Genomic DNA, 16883 nt, shown 5'->3' on the forward strand with positions numbered 1-16883 from the left:
CTCATGTGATCTGCAGAGGAGAGTTAGCAGTCTAGATAAGCCAGAGCTGCTTGTATTTATTCAGTAATTGTATAATGTCCAAGGCCCGGAGCCAACACAATTGCTGGGTAATTAACATCATTGCTCCCCCTTACAGGGAGCAGTCTCAGGCTCAGAGGTTCAAAAGTCAATTTCCTGATGACATAAGTAAACAAGCCTATTTAGATAAACTCCTTTACTTTTCCTTGCACCTACTTCTTGCCCTTAGCCTCAGAGTAAGAGAATTATCTTCCTTCACCTTTATTCTCTCATGAAGCTTTTGCAAGACCTTCCAACCTTTCAAGAGGGCTTGCGACTTTCCTTATAGCTTCTCCCACCACCCTGACCAATCTCCTACATCACTGGTCGTTAGAGAAATGCAAATCAAAACCACAGTGAGATACCATCCCATGCCAGTTAGAATGGCGACCACTAAAACGTCAGGAAACAATAGATGCTGGAGAGGATATGGAGAAATCAGAAGGCTTTTACACTGTTGATGGGAGTGTAAGTTAGTTCAACTATTGTGGAAGGCAGTGTGGTGATTTTCCAAGGATCTAGAACAAGAAATACCATTTGACCCAGCAATCCCATTACTGGGTTTCTACCCAAAGTATTATAAATCATTCCACATTTTTTTTTTGACATGGAGTTTCACTCTCGTTGTCCAGGTTGGAGTGCGATGGCATGATCTTGGCTCACTGCAACCACCACCTCCTGGGTTAAAGTGATTCCCTTGCCTCAGCTTCCTGAGTAGCTGGGATTACAGGCACCTGCCACCATGCCCAGCTAATGTTTGTATTTTTAGTAGAGACAGGGTTTCACCATGTTGGCCAGGCTGGTCTCAAACTCCTGACATCAGGTAATCCACCCATCTCAGCCTTCCAAAGTGCTGGGATTACAGGAGTAAACCACCACTCCCAAGCACCCTCATTTTTTTTTATAGCTCATACTATGTTAACAAATTTTATCAATAGTAATTCAAAACATCTTCAGATTCTGTTCCTGTCTCACCACCATCACTACCACCCTGATCCAAACCACCATCCCTCCACTCTCCAGATAGGTTTACTGATATAGCCCCTAACTGGTGTTCCTGCTTCCTTGTAGCCCCTTGCCTTCAGTCTATTCTAGTCTCTGCAATTAGGTTGGTTCTTTAAGAATATGTCAGACTGAGCCTTTCTTCTGTTTAAACCCTCCAATGACTTCACTCTCCATCCCACTCAATGCATTAGTTTCCTCAGGCTACTGTAACAAATTACCACCAACTGAGTAGCTTAAAAGTACAGAAATTTATTCTCTCACAGTTCTGGAAGCTAGGAGTTGAAAGTAAGGTGTCATCAGGGTCATGGTCTCTTTGAAACCTCCAGGGGAGGATCCTTCCTTGTCTTTTCCTAGCTTTTCACAGTTGCCATCAATCCTTGGCATTCTTCATCTTCACATACCTTATCTACTGTGTGTTTTTCCAAATATCCTCATTCTTACAAGCACACTAGTCATTGATAAGGGTCCATCTGAATCCACTTAAGTTGACTGACTAGGCAAGATTTTATTTCCAAGTAAGGTCATATTTACAAGTACTGAGAGTTGGGACTTGAACATCTTTTTGGGGAAGACAAAATTCAACCCACGGTACTCAAATCCAAAGCCCTTACCATGCACACATCTCCAGTCCTTTGGTATTCAAAGTGTGATACACAGACCAGTAGCACCAGCATCCCCTGAAACTTGTAAGAAATATAAACACTCCAGACCACCTGAATCAGAATCTTTATTTTAATGTGAAACCTAACTGATTTATATGTGAATTAGAATCTGAGAAGCATGCCCCTCAAAACGACATGCCTACTTTTCTTATTATTTCATCTGCTTCTCACTCCATATCACTCTGTCATTACTCTGCTCATGTCATATTGGCCTTTTTGATATTCCTGTAGTGCCTGGACTATTCCTCCTCCAGATATTCACATGGGTTATTTACTCACCTGCACCAGATATAAAGATATAGTTATTATATATAGTGATACATAATTACACATATATTATAACTTCAGTGCAGTTGTTCCTGGATATTCTATTTTAAATTTACATCCTATCAACCCATTCTTCTTCCTTGCTTTTTCTTTTTTTATTCAAAAGTATTTATTCCACAAATTTTTATCCACAGCTAAATATTAAAGTGACTATTCCAAGCATTGTTCTATAAACAAAGGTGTAGTTTACAGATTTGTTCAAAGTGGAAAAATATTTTCATCAGTAGTCTGTCCTCCATGGTGTTAGGTTCACCGCAGAATATGTTCTGAACTCTTCCAGAGAGGCAGCCCTTCCTCTAAATGTCAGTGGGGGGCAAAATGTTATATTAAAATCTGGATTATTCTGATACAGTGTCACTTCAGAAAGTAGGTGAGTTTCATTTCTGGTTGACCCCTTTTGGTAGAATTAGGAACTTTTTTTTTTTGAAAAACAATCTTTTGTATCTAATGACCTTTACAATAATAAAAAACCCTGTTCTCTGTTTGTCATTGGCATTAACCTCTGTCTACACTCTCTAATTCTCTAATTATGGCACCAGTGGGTACAAAAGGTGAATTATGGTTATTTGGTTCATGCAGCAAATTAATTGGAGAAACTGATGACAAATAGTCTGTGAAGAACTACAAGGTCTTGCCCCATGCTGTCCCATTTTAGTTACCATTTAGTTATGTAGGCATTATACAACTGCCTCAATTTAGGACACCCTTGCTGTCTTAGTAGGTCAAGTGTATGAAAATTTACTTTATGCAGAAGAAATAAATTCTAATTTATTGGTTACTGGAACCTTAATGTATGAAGGCTCTAAGTAAATATCTGATGAATTGATGGTAGCAGCATTAATGTTTAAATATTCCAAGCTCCGAGTTTTGTTTTCTTTTTGTTTTTACAAAAGCCTTAAAATTTGGTACTAGGGAAATCAAGGGAATCAACTCCCAACATCATGCTTCATGGAAAGGGAAAAATGTCTACCTTTGGGTCTAATCTGCCTCCCAGGAGAACCTACAGGTACTAGAACTCTAACTGCAACTATGATGGCACAGGGAAAATGCATGTATGTAATATGCTTGCCGGCTTCAGCAACAATTCATGTATACATACACATTTACTATAAGTAAACAGGTCCCGTATAATACTTAAAACACAAGTGTTTGATCTATAAATATTTGATTCTTAATATTTAAGATGCTTCTAATGTTTTAAAAGACAAAACTCCACCATGATATCACTTTGAACATTAAAATTATTCCCACAGAAACACTTATTTCAGAGAAACAATTGAGAAGTCAGTTATCTTAGTCACCACTAAAGGCACCTGGTGGGAAAAGTGTCATCTAAATTTTAAATATTAAGAAATTAAAGAGACATCTAGTGCAGAGTTCAAACCTTTATGATGAATTGTGAAAGAGTCATTACTGATTTCATGATGCTGATAAGTGTTTGAGTTGAAATGATTTTTAAAAATGCAGAGAAAATGCTAACAAAATATTATATAGTTCCCCTAAAGATGCTTCTTCTAACCTCCAAATATTAAACGACAGATCTAAATATTAAGTACATATGAAGTATATATTTGTTAGTCATCTATAAATTTTAAGTACAATTCCAGTGATATACCTTTATCTTTTGGAAGAGAAGAACTAAACCTGCCATTTCTTAGGCTAAATGGACTATTCATAAGGTCCTCCCCTCCCCATTTATTCTAATTGCCAAGCTTTTATTCAGTAAGCTCTTGGTACCTAGTGATTAACCAGTGACAGCAGAGAGTAGTGACCAAGAGACATGGAGAGAATGATGGTGTAAGACAGTATATAAGGATAGTAAGCCACTGTATTTGTGGAACCACTGCGTGTCAAAACTCCTTAACACTCTAACAAGGCATTTTTGGTCTTTAAAGATTAAGGACAGTCCTTACATAAGAGACTCAGTTTCAAACTAAAGTGCATCAAAAAGCAAATTATACTTCACAAACAACTTTAAAGAGGTAGCCACAAACCCTGTTGTTTTAGGTTGGCCTTCTAAATGAAGTCAGCACATGGATCCACGTGCGAGTGTCATGGACTTCAGTGATTATGTAACTGTAAGTGAAAGAAAAAGACACAGCTCTGCAGACACCCAAGAGAAGCTGGCATGTTTAATGTGGATGTAGAGGGTATAATACCCATGGCAAATGATTGGAACACAACTGTCAGCAGTGTTAACACAGGCTAACACTGGGTTAAGCCCCAGGAGATGCAGAGAATGACTGAGGAAGCTGTGGTCTAAGGGCACAGTACAGAAGGTAGCTTGGAGTGTGCTGTTTCCGAGAGCCTTTTAAGTTGGGTGGTTGAGTAAAGGAGGGTGGAGGCAGGCTGTTCTACTTCCAATCCACGGATAAATCTCATTTTCTTAATGTAATACAGAGGCTGTCCCATGATTTGCAAACACTATTTGTTCTTATCATGGAAACAGCATACTGCTATCAAGAAATAGGGAAAAGACAGAAAAAAATGTTTGGAAAGAATATGGAATACCATGCAGCCATAAAAAATGATGAGTTCATGTCCTTTGTAGGGACATGGATGAAGCTGGAAACCATCATTCTCAGCAAACTATTGCAAGGTCAAATAACCAAATGCCGCATGTTCTCACTCATAGGTGGGAATTGAACAATGAGAACACTTGGACACAGGAAGGCGAACATCACACACCAGGGCCTGTTGTAGGGTGCGGGGACGGGGTAGGGATAGCATTAGGAGATATACCTAATGTAAATGACCAGTTAATGGGTGCAGCAAACCAACATGGCACATGTATACATATGTAACAAACCTGCACATTGTGCACATGAACCGTAGAACTTAAAGTATAATAAAAAACTGTGGAAAGAATAATATGGGTTTCTAACTGAATGCTTGCTTTTGAAGAGCCCAAAAACAAACAAACAAAAAATTCTAAGAGCAGCAAACATCTACATCTGTTATATTATTGAATTACTCTTTTTTAAAATCCTTATTTCATAGGAGAGATATTTACAATTTTGAATTACAACGTTTGAAAAACGTTGAAAATAACCTGAAAGGGGAAAGTTGACCTAAGCCATTTTATTCTCTTGAAAAACCCCAAAGTTTTGTATAATAGTAATCCCTGAAATGATTATTTTTGAAGGTTTTTCAGATAATCTGATGTGCGAGTTTAGTTTGTTTTACTATTTAGTTGTTTGGAATAGTAGAGCATTATATGACGCTCTTACTGGAGGGTTAATGGCATTAAGAGATTAAAAGCTTTCACATTGTTTGGTTTTTACATCTATAAATAAAACAAGTTGTTATCATTTTCTAATATTTAGCTTATATACATTTTCGTGAAAGTTTTGTGGGACTTGGAAAGTGTATGGACTAGCATCAGAAACAAATTATTTTTCCATTTTTCTCACTTGGAGTTTCAGATAGCAGCATTTTAATCATCTCTTCCATTAAATCAAGATTACACAAAAGCATTTGAGGACACTGAGGACTGTCACTTCTAATTTTGCTTCAGAAACCATTACTCAAAATGTCTGGTTTGGAGGTCAGTTACACTGCTGTCTTTGTATAATCAGCCATTAAAAAATATTTTGGGGACATTTCTCAGAAGTCTCATCCCCTTATTTTTGTTCTTAACACATCTCACCACAAACTCTACCACACCTATGGTTTGCAAACTTTGGGAAATGTCAGTATATGCCATTATCATGGTTATTAGTACTATTATTTTTTAAAAGCCCTTTGAAGGCAATTAATGTGACTTATATATAGTTAGTATTTTAATTTGGACATTCCCTAGTTATATGCAAAGATTAAAACTCGGCAGCTTCATTTTATAGAATTGGCATCTTGTATATGTCTATGGGGACTGCTTGGTGTCTATAAATTATTATATATATTTGTTGGACTGAAATCAAACTTAAAATCTTCGATATTTCACGTGTTTTTATTCTGAGCAGTAGGTACAAAAAATAATGCCATAGTTGTGTCTAATTCTGTATAGTTCAGCACCCTCCACAGGCTGTCAATCTCTGATTTCATTGACTTTTACCAGGTTTAACAGATCCTTGAATTTACTTTACTGTCTATACTTCCTTCTTGCTCACATTGGGAATCAGACTAAACATGCATCTACTTCACTGAGGAACTCCAGATTGAGACATGCTGGGATTGACTCCACGGTTAGGGAAGATGGATGAAATGGAAACAAAACAGGAAACACGTGCTTGGCATCTAATAGCAGTTGCTGAGGGTCATTCTGCTCTTGTAGTTGTGCCTGGATCGTTTGTATAAAGGCCACTGTTACCTTTTCTTCAAATTCATTCAGGGGAGGCTAAAGGTTTAAAATTTTGACAATCTGCTGGGTGCTGAGAGAGGTACACAGGGAGCAGATGGCCTCTACATCCTCCTGGGTTTTCTTCTTTAATTGAAGGATCTGGGCTGCTTGGATCAGAGGTTCCATGGTCTGAACTACTCCACTCTGGTAAAGGTTTCTTCCCCAAAGCCACTCCTCAAGCTGACTTATATTGTACCTGAGTTGCATACCTGTGCTCCAAGAGCAGGCGTCCTTCCGCAGGAGCAGGTTGTTAAGAGTCACTGTGTTGATCATGTAGAAGAGCTGTTTGAATACCTGCAGGATGATCTCAGGGTCCAAGCGCTTGTCACACATGACTGTATGAAAGGTATTCATCTGGCAGATGATAGCTTCTAGATGGTATGAGTTATCCCCATCTGCCATGCTGGAGGAGTGCTTCTGGGAGCCAGTGGGCTTCACACCAGATAGACCCTGAATGCTTTCATTTTCCAACATGGCAGAAACTATCATCAGCTGTAACACACCCTTGGCAATTTTAAAGAGCTGCTGGTAGATCGCAATGGAAAGGTCACTCAGTGCCTGACAGTATTCGGCGAAGTCAAATTCTTAAGGCAGTGTTCGTTGTGCTTTGCAGTATTCTGAGTCATGAAGCCCTCATCCCCGCTGTACGGCTTCAGACAGTGAAGAAGGTGGCAGGTGCTGGATAACAAGAATGACGTCATCTCAAAGTCATCACTGTGCTTCTTCAGGACTTTCTTAATGCCGTTGGTGGTGGAGGTCATCAGGGATTGCACCTTGAGATCATCGTTGGTTTGGTCCGCGAGCCAGATGCACATGTAGAGGATGTAGGCGGGGAGACAGGGCACTGTGTCCACAGCATCTGGGGCTTCAAGTCTGTCACCAGGTTGAGGATGAGGAGGGCCTCGCCCTCTTTGTGGCACTCCAACATGCCCTGGAAATCCTTTTCTTTCCACTGAACTGTGACCTGCCTGTTGAACTCATGGCACTTCCTCTCACTCTGGGCCAACGCCTGGGCAGCTTCTTCATGTAAATCTTCAGTTGCTTTTAGAGCTTCCTCTCATTCTTTTCCTCTGACTTTATTTTTCACCACAGAACTTCCTATCAACTAGTATGTTGAAAATTTTGCTTATTAACTTTGCTTATTGTCTTCTCCCTCGATTAGAATATTAGCTACTTGAGTACAAGGATTTGAGCCTGTTACATTCACTGCTGAATTTCAGGCTCCGGGAAGATATCCAGCATTCAATAGAGACCACACAATAAATATATGTCAAATAAATGAGTCTGTAAGTTCATCAATTTATTTGCCCATATGCATTAACTTTTGCCCATATACATCCAATAACTCTTGTTATATGAAATCAGCTGTACTATTTGCTTCATGTAATACTTTAAAATATATATGTGTGTATATAAATATATAGAGAGATCATAGACCTGACTCCGTCTATATATGTGTGTATGTGATATATATAAATATATACACACAGATATATGACTGATGTGTATATATAAATATATACACACACATAAATATGACTGATATATATATCTATCTTGTGTAAGTGGAATCAGGAAGTATTCAAACATACTTTCAATTAGTAATGACTATAATTTAACTAAGAGAAAGTTTAAAGCTTCTGATAGTTTAAATAAGAGAAAGCAAACATCACTACTACTAGTATTTGGGGAAAAAGATTACAAATAGAGATATTATGATAAAAGTGTACAATATTTTTTATGTCTGTACACTTAGATCCATGTTCAAACTTTGGCTCACCTATATATGTATAGCACATTTGAATATGTGCTACAGCATGCCACTTATAAAGACTGAAAATAATAGTTTATAAACATTATTATTTATTTGGCAACCTCATAAGCTTGGCTTCAAAAATACCTGAATTACATAGCATAATCCCAGTGCTGGAGAACAGATTGGTGGCTGCCAAGGGTTAGGGTTGGTTGGAAGATGTGATTAGTGAGGGATAACGTGAAGACATGTACTTTCTTTGTGGTGATAGAGCAGTTCTGCATCCAGATTATGGTGATGGTTACATAAATCCACACTTCATAGATCTATACACACACATCACACATACATTCAAACACATATGTACATGTAAACTCCTTAGAAATATGAATAGGGTCTGAACCTGAGTTAATGGCATGGCAACAATGTCAATTTCCTGATTTTGGCAACGTACTAGGTTAAGTTAGATATAATCATTGGGGAAAGTTGCCTGAAAATAGCATGGTCATTCTTTTTACTTCTTTTTTTTTAACTTCTTATGAGTCAAATTATTTTAAAACAAAAGGTATTAAACAAAGACAAAAATTTGAAAGTTCAAAAATCAAAGCCCATATGAATTTGGACATATTATTTGATTTATTTTGTAGACCTTGATTTCTTCACCTGTAAAAATGGAATAATAGTATGATTCCTATCTCATTATTGTCAGGCTTAAATCATACCGCTTATGTAAGTGCCTATATATATATACATATATATATGTATATATGCACACACACACATATGTCTATATATATGACTGATTTTGACTGACTTAGGTCTATGATTTAAGATGTGGAAATTGGAATTTACTAGAATATTTGTGAATTGACTTGTTCTTATGCTTCACCAACTGTCATGGTAAAGGACACCTTAGCCCCAGCTCATAGTATGAAAATACATAAATGCTTCTATGTGCCCTAAATTTCTCTTGGTTAAGCTTTATACAGTTTTTTGTTTATGACACAGAAATATGATCACAAAGCACATGTGTACCACAATACAAATTTCATGTATTTTGTCTCTGCCTTATGTTTTCTTTCCATTTATGTCTTTTCAAGCTAACAATTCCTAATCTCCCAATACAATGGGCCTTTCAAGCACTTACTTCTTTAGATAGTCATGTTCTTTTAACTAGAATCCCACAGATAAAGTTATCAAAGCATGGGAAAGGATGAAGAACCTTGACTCCTTCCCCTCTCCATCCCCCACTGAATTCAATTCATCCCAACTTTGTATTTGTTTTGTTCTTCTGGAAAAGAAAATATAGTCATCACCCTCAATAAATATACAGTCTAGTTAGAGAGATATGACTTCAGAGTAGGATTTCTTAGTTTTGATTTTGATTATCTTCCTTTATATATTTGGAAAGACCAAAATGCTGTATGCTTATGGACTGCAAGCAGTATGAGTGGAAAACAAAAGTAATAAATGTTACTTATGACTTTATTATAATGTTAGGATTGTTAATAGTTAACAATTACTTACTGAAGGAAGATTTAAATTGAATATTTCTAAATGGGAAAATTTTAAAAAGCAGGTGAGTCCATAAAGTTTAGGACCCAGAATCTACTGAGCTAAAAACTCAATGAGAGTTAATTCTCTGTTGGTGTTGTAGCAATTCTTGAGGTTATTTGTGAAGACTCACATGAGAGCTAAACAACAAAAGAGGACTGAGACCATTTCAAGGGATGGAGAACACCTTCCTTTCTTGTTCAGATGATGCTCTGAGACATTGCTGTTTATTTTGACTCCATCTTTTTAAACAAACTTCCACTTAGGAACTTAAAAACCACCTGAAAACCAATAGCCACAAAATAAGTGAGGAACTCAGTGTTTAAGCATTATTGTTCACCAGACACGTTACTGGGCACTTACATAAATGGTATGGTTTAAGCATGACAATAATGAGATAGGAATTGTATTATTATTCCATTTATACAGGTGAAGAAATCAAGATCTACAAAATAAATCAAATAATATGTTCAAATTCATAAGGGCTTTGATTTTAGAAATTTTAGATTTTTTGTCTTTGTTTAATACCTATTATTTTTAAATAATTTGACTCACAAGATGTTAAAAAATAGTAAAAAGAATGGTCGTGTTATTTTCAGCCAACTTTCCCCAATGATTATATCTAACGTAACCTAGTACATTGCCAAAATCAGGAAATTGACATTGTTTCCATACCATTAACTCAGGTTCAGACCCTATTCATATTTCTAAGGATTTTACATGTACTCTTGTGTAGGTGTGTGTGACTGTATGTGTGATGTGTGTGTATAGATCTATGAAGTGTGGATTTATGTGACCATCACCATAATCTGGATGCAGAACTGCTCTATCACCACAAAGAAAGTACATGTTTTCACTTTATCCCTCACTAATCACATCTTCCAACCAACCCTAACCTTTGGCAGCCACTGATCTGTTCTCCAGCACTAGGATTATGCTATGTAAATCAGGTATTTTTGTAGCCAAAGCTCATGAGTTTGCTAAATAAATAATAATGTTTTATAAAATGTTATTTTCAGTCTTTATAAATGGCATACTGTAGCACATATTCAAATGTGCTATACATGTATAGGTGGCAAAGTTTGAACATGGATCTAAGTGCACAAACGTAAAAAATATTGTACGCTTTTATCACAGTATCCCTATTTGTAATATTTTCCCCCAAAAGCTAGTAGTAGTGATGTTTGCTTTCTCTCATTTAAACTATCAGAATTATAGTCATTACTAATTGAAGGTATGTCTGAATGCTGCCTGATTCCACTTATGTAAGATATCTAAAATAGTTAAACTCCTAGAAACAGAGAAGAATACTGGTTGCCAGGGTCTGGAAGCAGGGGAAATGGGGGTTGCTGTTCAATGGGTATAAAATTCAGTTATAACAGATGAATAAGTTCTAGAGATCTGCTGTCAACAGAGCACCTATAGTTAACAAGATTGTATTGTGCAGTTAAAAATTTATTAAGAGGATATGTCTCATGTTAAACATACTTCATTAACAGAAAAAAAATGGAATATTTTACACATAAAATTAAATATATGCCTGAATTTCACATATCGTTTCACAAATTGAACTGGTGCTAAAAAGGTATTTTTGTATTGAAAAACATCTAACTGAAGGAAAAGTTACAAATGAGTGATCATTCATAAATAAAATATAATCCTAGGGACCGCTGTTATTCCATTTTGAATACCCTCCACAATTAGTCTTAATAATTATGTTGACTTAATTCAAAATAATGATTTCTCAAGAGGCAATAGAAAGTAGAGAATAAGTTCTTTCTTGAGAAAATTTGTAATTAGTCAAAGTAATTTTTTCGTCCTCTTTTCTTATTTAAACCTCAAGTACTCTCTGCCACTGTGTGCTCTTCTTTCTGGGGTAAAATATGCCAGCTATCCACAGAGTCAGGGCATTCTCTAACCACTCCTCCCTAGAGATGTCTACAGACTTTTACTTAGCTAGACTGTCTTGTTGCCTGTCTTTATATCAACTTCGCAAGACCTGTGGGCCATTCTCTTAGGCCCCTGCAGGGCAGTGCATAATATATTCCATGCTAATTATCTAATGAGGCTCACTAAATTCATCTTTTATTATACCACATAAAATACTCTTAGATCTAACAGTACAAAAATTTCCAATTATGGGCTGGGCGCGGTGGTTCACGCCTGTAATCCCAGCACTTTGGGAGGCCAAGACGGGCGGATCACGAGGTCAGGAGATCGAGGCCATCCTGGCTAACAGGGTGAAACCCCGTCCCAACTAAACATACAAAAAATTAGCCAGGCGCGGTGGCGGGCGCCTGTAGTCCCAGCTACTCGCGATGCTGAAGCAGGAGAATGGCGCGAACCCAGGAGGTGGAGCTTGCAGTGCGCCCAGATTGCGCCACTGCACTCCAACCTGGGCGACAGAGGAAAACTCTGTCTCAAAAAAAAAAAAAAAAAAAATCCAATTACATAACTCCTTTGAATTACATCCTAAGGCTAATTTAAAGGGGTTATCACAAAAATAGAAATGATAGCAACAGAAAATGGTCCCAATTTTCACTGCACTGTTGCTAAGACCACCTTGCCACTCATCATTATAGAATGCCTTTCAGGTAACAAAATAGGAGCCATTTTTAAAATGGAACTTTACTATACCCATGTGTGACAGGCAGAGGGCCTCCATTATTATTCATAGTTTACAGATGAAGCAGTAAGATTTGCCCCAGGTCACTGGCTTATTAAATGACAGGCTAAGACTGAACCAAGTTTTATTCTCAAATAAGACCATAAAGAAGAGGATTGGTCCAAATGAATTATAAAATTTTCTTACAGCCCCAGTAACAATAATAGATAAGCTAATGATTTCTTTAATAAAAATCTGATATGACATGTAGAATGTGACAGAATCAACATGATCAATTAATCAGATTTGGGTAGTAGTTTGGTAGCTAAATGTTGGATACTCTTGGACATAAAGATGACAATATTTATGACAATAAAGATGACCATTCCACAGTTTCAGAATTTCTACAGAGAGAGAGAGAGATGAAGAAAATTTCTGAAGTTATTGAAACTGTATGAAGATGAATTATTTGGTTGATGAACTGCTATCATTCTAAATGGACCTCACTTTCTGAAAAAATAACCCATAAGGATGAAATATGTATTGAATGAAAATTATATTTTGTTTTTCCATTTTTTACCTAATAAAAAAATCAGAAAAACAGATTTTTTTTAAAAAAAGAAAACATGACTATAATAGACAATGGAGACTAGTAGAGGCAGTAGGGAGGGCAGCCAGGGTTGAAAAACTACAGGGTACTAAGCTTCGTATCTGCATGATGAGATCAATCATACCCCAAACCTCAGCATGGCACAATATACCCAGGTAACAAACCTGCCTACATACACCCTGTATCTAAAATACAATTTGAATTTAAAAAAAAAACTAAAAAGCAAATAAAGGATATCACTACTATTTGAGTAGGACATTATTTTAATTTGTTTGGGCTGCCATAACATATTTCCATAGACTAGATGGTTTAAATAAAAGAAATATACCTTCTCACAAGTCTAGAGGCTAGAAGTGTCCAAGATCAAGGTGCTATCAAGGTTGGCATCTTCTCTGGCCTCTCGCCTTGGCTTCTAGATGGCTATCTTTTCCATGTAACTTCACTTCATCTTCCCTCTGTACCTGTTTGTGTTCAAATTTCCATTTTAGCTTAATTGCCTCTTTAAAGACCATGTCTCCAAATACTGTCACTGTATTTTAGGTACTGGGAGTTAGAAACTCAGCATATGAATTTTGAGTGAACATAGGCGGCAAGGGTAAAACATAGCAATTATTTAAAAGACTATTGCATTTATCCAAAGGAAAATTTTTTCTAACTGGACTAGAATACAGGTTATGAGATTCAGTAATTATAAAAGTTATATAAAGAAAGGAATTGTTCTGCTCATCAATGTTTTTTCATGAAATCCTCCAAACAACATTTTAGATTTTCTACGGTTTTCTCCCATGTTAACTATAATCCATGCATTACATCACCCAACTGGATATTCAAAAGGTAGAATTCAATGTAGGTGTGTGTGATTCCAAAGATCACATTCTATCCTCCATAGAATGCTTCCTGGAGGTTGACTTTTATCCTCTTAGAGTTATTTAATAGTAAGTGAATAAAGATATGTTAATTAGGAAGCCTTTGATCACAGAGTGATTATATATGTTTTCCTAAAGATATAATGTATATTAAGTTTGCTTTCATATAGAATACATATCAGTAGTAACTAGGTTTGAATTGAGGCTTTTTGTACAACAGTTCTTTATTTAGTCTCAATTGTTTATCGGATTTTTTATTAAATACTGTGAGGAATCAGAAGTGACTGTCTTTGCTTTGAGGGAATTTCCCTTGATATTGAGAAGAAAGGTAATATGCACATGCAAATGTGGTATTTACTAGGAACCAACTGAGTTAGCTCACAAATAGTGCTAGAGGAGTTCAGATGAAGAAAATGGAGAATCACTCCAGGCTTAGAAAAAGTAAAAAAGGATGAAGCTTAACTTCCAAGAATCTACAAATCCAATAAAAAACATAAGACAAAGCCTAATAACATCAAGTTACAAAAGTAGACTTCTTTTATTCTAGGTAGGCAAGGGTCTTCTTTTTGGAAGTCCTGTGTGAATCTTAGTCTTACAGTTTTAGGCTTCCAAAGATTGCTATTATATGAAAACACAGAGAACACCGTGTGTTTTTCCTTCCTAGCAGTCTTCATATTTTCATTTTGTTTGTTTAACACCAGCATCAGTTGGTCTTTGGCAACATCAGGAAAGCAGGGATGGCTTATATCTGTTTTTATTCCATTTTTACTCCTTCAGCACATAGAAAATATTGGGAGAAAGAAGTCAGTAGATTAGGTTCAAAGACATAAAATGTGGCAGGAATAGCAACCAGATTAGACATTTGTGTAAAATGAGATGATTGCAGGGTAGTTTTAAAAGTCATTCTCTTTATGAAAATATGGAATGTTGTGCCCATTATTTCATAAACTTTGTGTTTTGTTAAAGGTCTTAACCAAAAATGCTAAATGATTTCTCATATTAATAAATAAATATCAATAACATCATTTTAATGGGCTCTATAAAGAATTCATTGTGTGATTGTATCACAATTCAACAAGTGCCCTATTGTCAAACACTTAGACTCTTTCTGATTATTTCCCTTTACAAAAAATGCTATATTATACATTGTTGTATGTATTTTTAAGTTATGAAATTGTTAGGGTACAAGGTGAATAAATGTAAGTTCTTTGATAAATACTGTCAGAATTCTCTCCACAGAGGATATGATAAAGCATCTTTTCATTTGAAGGAGCAAGAATAACTGCTATATACTTCTGAGACTTCCAGTACTTTTTTGGTTTTAAGTTTTGTTGTTGTTTATTTGGTTTTTTGGAAGTTTTCTGTTTTGTTTTATAAGTGGGTTTCAGTATTACTTAGTATTCAGTCATGGTGGATATATGAAGAATAATTTCTCTCTTTAGGATTATTCCTCTAACACTACGAACAAGTATCACTGTGTTCTTTCTCTAAAGGAATATATAAAGCATAGACAAGTTAAATGCTGCTCAGATTCTAAAACTATGAAAATATAACAATGCAGAAAACAAATAGAAAGTCTCTAGCTACTCAATGACTTTAGCATTGAGTGGAGCCTAAAATGCCTATTTTTGCACAGAATGAAAAAGACACAGCAGGTTCCTTTGGAAGATCAAAGTGATAAAATTGACTACAGCTTTAACAGCCCTAAAATAAATTTTTGGCAGAATGGAAAAGTATGCATAATTGAGAAAAGTACACTAATCTGTAGAATAAAATAGATATAAAAAGAGGCTAAAAATAATGCTGCTGCCTGTTCTTTTCACAACAATCTTCCACCTGTCCCTGACTGCTGTGTTTAGGGAATCAAAGTTTAGAGCTGAAAAAAATAGGAGGTTGGAGAGTTTAGGACGAAGGCAGTGTAGGGCTGTGTAAATTGCAGAGAAGTCGGAACCAGAAGACTTGAGTGGCATGCAATTTTGGATGGGCTATGAAATCTGGCAGCCTGCCTTTAAATACCAACTCAGTCATTTACTAATCCTATAATCCCAGGCAAATACCATATCCCCTCTTTGACTCAGTTTCTACATTTTTAAATAGATATAAAAATAGTGCCTTACCGCCGGGCGCGGTGGCTCACGCCTATAATCCCAGCGGTTTGGGAGGCCGAGGCAGGCAGATCATGAGGTCAGGAGATCGAGACCTTCCTGGCTAACACGGCGAAACCCCATCTCTATTTAAAATGCAAAAAATTAGCTGGGTGCGGTGGCTCACGCCTATAATCCCAGCACTTTGGGAGGCCGAGGCGGAAGGATCACGAGGTGAGGAGATCGAGACCATCCTGGCTAACAAGGTGAAACCTCATCTCTACTAAAAATGCAAAAAAAAAAATAGCCGGGCGTGGTGGCAGGTGCCTGTAGTCCCAGCTACTGGGGAGGCTGAGGCAGGAGAATGGCATGAACACGGGAGGCGGAGCTTGCAGTGAGTCGAGATCGCACCACTGCACTCTAGCCTGTGCGACAGAAGGAGACTCCGTCTCAAAAAAAAAAAAAAGTGCCTTATTTTCCCAGTGCCTGACTCATATTATTTATTAAATATTAGCCATTATTTTGTTATATAACTAGATTGGAACTGGGCAGGTCACCTTACCTTGTGTCTCAATTTCTTCAACTGTAAAATGAAGTAGTTAGACAATGTGAGCATGTGATATCACAACTAGATGTGAAAGTCTATGGTCCTATCAGAACAGCAACAACAACAAACTCACTGGATGCTGTCATGCTACCATTAGAGTAGGTTTGGAAATGATCCGAAGCCAGCAAAGTGAATATGAAAATAAAGAATTCAAAGCACAGTAGGGGAGAAAAGGAGAGAGGGGAATAAGAAAAGTCACTTTTACAGATAGATTTTTTACATCTACATTTATCATCTGATACTATAGTTATATCAAATATGTGATTGATTAAACCAGTAAGTGAATGAGGCAGATCTCAAGTGATTTAGAGATTTTGCTTTGCAAGGTGGAGGATACACCTGGGAAAAAGAATCACAAGTCACAAGTAAGCGGTGTCCTGTGCTTTTTCTAAAGAGGGTTTCGGGAACTTCAAT

General features: G+C 36.7%; 1 pseudogene; it reads right to left on the reverse strand.

The window, feature by feature from the left end:
- Positions 1–6168: 6168 nt before the first annotated feature.
- On the reverse strand, positions 6169–13424 carry LOC115932908 (unconventional myosin-Vb-like; annotated as a pseudogene).
- Between the last annotated feature and the right edge of the window lie 3459 nt (positions 13425–16883).

Source organism: Gorilla gorilla, chromosome 23, assembly GCF_029281585.2.
Source record: "Gorilla gorilla gorilla isolate KB3781 chromosome 23, NHGRI_mGorGor1-v2.1_pri, whole genome shotgun sequence".
Lineage (NCBI taxonomy): Eukaryota > Metazoa > Chordata > Mammalia > Primates > Hominidae > Gorilla > Gorilla gorilla.